At 38.7% G+C, this 2287-nt stretch overlaps 1 non-coding gene across 1 annotated transcript; it reads left to right on the top strand.

Moving 5' to 3' along the window:
• The first annotated feature begins 1682 nt into the window (after window positions 1-1682).
• On the top strand, window positions 1683-1788 carry LOC122334663. Its single transcript, XR_006248802.1, has one exon. It is a non-coding gene; the product is annotated as a U6 spliceosomal RNA (small nuclear RNA).
• Window positions 1789-2287: the final 499 nt, after the last annotated feature.

Genomic DNA, 2287 nt, shown 5'->3' with positions numbered 1-2287 from the left:
TATATTATCAGGAGACATAGTGTTAGCGTTCACTGCTATGCTGATGATACTCAGCTCTATATTTCAGCGCAGCCTGGTGATACACACCAAATTGAGAATCTAACAGAATGCATAGTCGATATAAAAACTGGATGATGAGTAACTTCTTAATGCTAAATTCTGAAAAAAAAAGGTGGACCTAAAAACGCCACATATAATAATCTAGAACACTGTCTAACACTTGATGGCTGCTCTGTTAATTGTTCTTCATCAGTTAGGAACCTAGGTGTGCCGTTTGACAGCAATCTTTCCTTCGACAACCATGTTTCCAGCATCTGTAAGACTGTGTTTTTCCATATTAAAAATACATCCAAATTACGACCTATGCTTTCAACCTCTAATGCAGAAATGTTAATTCATGCGTTTATGACGTCAAGGTTAGATTATTGTAATGTTTTATTGGGTGGTTGTTCTGCACACTTGATAAACTTCAGCTGGTCCAAAACGCAGCAGCTAGAGTCGTTACTAGAACTAGGAAGTATGATCATATTAGCCCGGTTCTGTCAACACTGCACTGGCTCCTATCAAACATCGGATAGATTTTAAAATCTTATTAATTACCTATAATTACTTTATGCGTTTAAAATTGAACTGGAAGTTAAGTGCTGGGCGTCCGGTTAGAGGAGAACAGGCCCCAACTGAGTCTGGTTTCTCCCAAGGTTTTTTTTTTCTCCATTCTGTATGGATGGGTGTTACGTGTATCTGTGACTTTAATATGATTGAGCCCATAGGTGGTGTTGGGGGAAATTCCGTTCCATGAGTGGTAGCGTCATTGAGGATTCGGATATAAAGGCCATCAGGTGAAATGGCGGTCTCTCTCTCTCTTTCTCTCTCTCTCTCTCTCTCTCTCTCTCTCTCTCTCTCTCTCTTTCTTTGTTCTACGTTTCCCACGGTTCTGGTGGCGTCTCCCTTATTGCCTCTTTTGAGGCTGGTATTTTGTTTTGTTTAACAAATTTTGTTTTTATGTGGTTTCTTTTTGATTATCTTATCAGTAGCGGGTAGTTTATCTTATTAGTTAACGTTTTGTTGAGTTAGTAAGAGCTGAGGGAGGGAAGTAGTTGTCCGGAAGACTCACCCGTTCTGGTTTTGTTTGTCGGCAGACAGGTAAGAGCTGCAATCCGAGAACAGGGGTAGTCAGGGGCTTGCTTCCTTAGTTTTCCTACCCGCGATTTGTTATCCTTCATGTTTCGTTTATAAGTCATGTGAATTGTTTTTTTTTATTATTTTGAGAATTATTCAATAAATGGAGGTGTCTTAAATTCATATCGGGTGTTGTGACTCTTTTATATGTTCAGCCTGTATATTTTTCGTTTGTTTTTATTTAAGCGAGCCTACAAATCAGTTATGGGGCAATATATTTGGGGGCTCGTCCGGGATGAATTCGGTGCATTTTAGTTAGATTTTCGATTTTTTTTAAATTTCCTAGTTACTTTGTAATTGAGTCACAATGGTCTGATGTGAATTTTCAAAATTTTCTTTTCTTCATAATTTTGTTAGACGTTAGTTTTCCAAAATGTTTGAATTGGTAGAGTTTATTTCCAACCCAACACAGGCAGAGTTATTTCAGATTAATAGGACTGATCTTATGAAAATTGCTGCTCACTATAAAGTTAGTTTTCGTAATACTTCGAAAACATAATAATGTGCTCGCCACGGCAGCACATATACTAAAATTGGATCGATACAGAGAAGATTAGCATGGCCCTGCGAAAGGATGACACGCAAATCCGTGAAGCGCTCCATAAATTTGCACCATAGCACAGAAACCGCATTAGTTAAAATCACTAATGACCTGCTCTTATCCTCCGACCGAGGCTGCGTCTCGCTACTCGTTTTATTGGATCTCACTGCTGCATTTGACACCATAGATCATAATATTCTCCTGAGAGCGTTTAAACACCGCTGGTGTACAGGGACAGGCGCTAAATTGGTTTAAATCATACCTATCAGACCGTTATCAATTTGTAGATATAAACGGAGACCGCTCTACTACAATGCCCGTAAAGTATGGTGTGCCTCAAGGATCAGTTTTAGGCCCCTTACTGTTCTCTATATACATGCTGCCCCTGGGGAACATTATTAGAAAGCACAGGGTTAATTTCCACTGTTATGCAGATGACACACAGCTATACATTTCATCTAAGCCTGATAAGTTATCAGAAATGTCTAAATTAACAGAGTGTGTTAAAGACATAAAAGACTGGATGACTAGAAATTTTCTTCTATTAAACTCTAATAAAACAGAGGT

The sequence above is a fragment of the Puntigrus tetrazona genome, unplaced genomic scaffold (assembly GCF_018831695.1).
Source record: "Puntigrus tetrazona isolate hp1 unplaced genomic scaffold, ASM1883169v1 S000000608, whole genome shotgun sequence".
NCBI classification, from domain to species: domain Eukaryota; kingdom Metazoa; phylum Chordata; class Actinopteri; order Cypriniformes; family Cyprinidae; genus Puntigrus; species Puntigrus tetrazona.
This window is presented reverse-complemented; position numbering and strand designations above follow the sequence as displayed.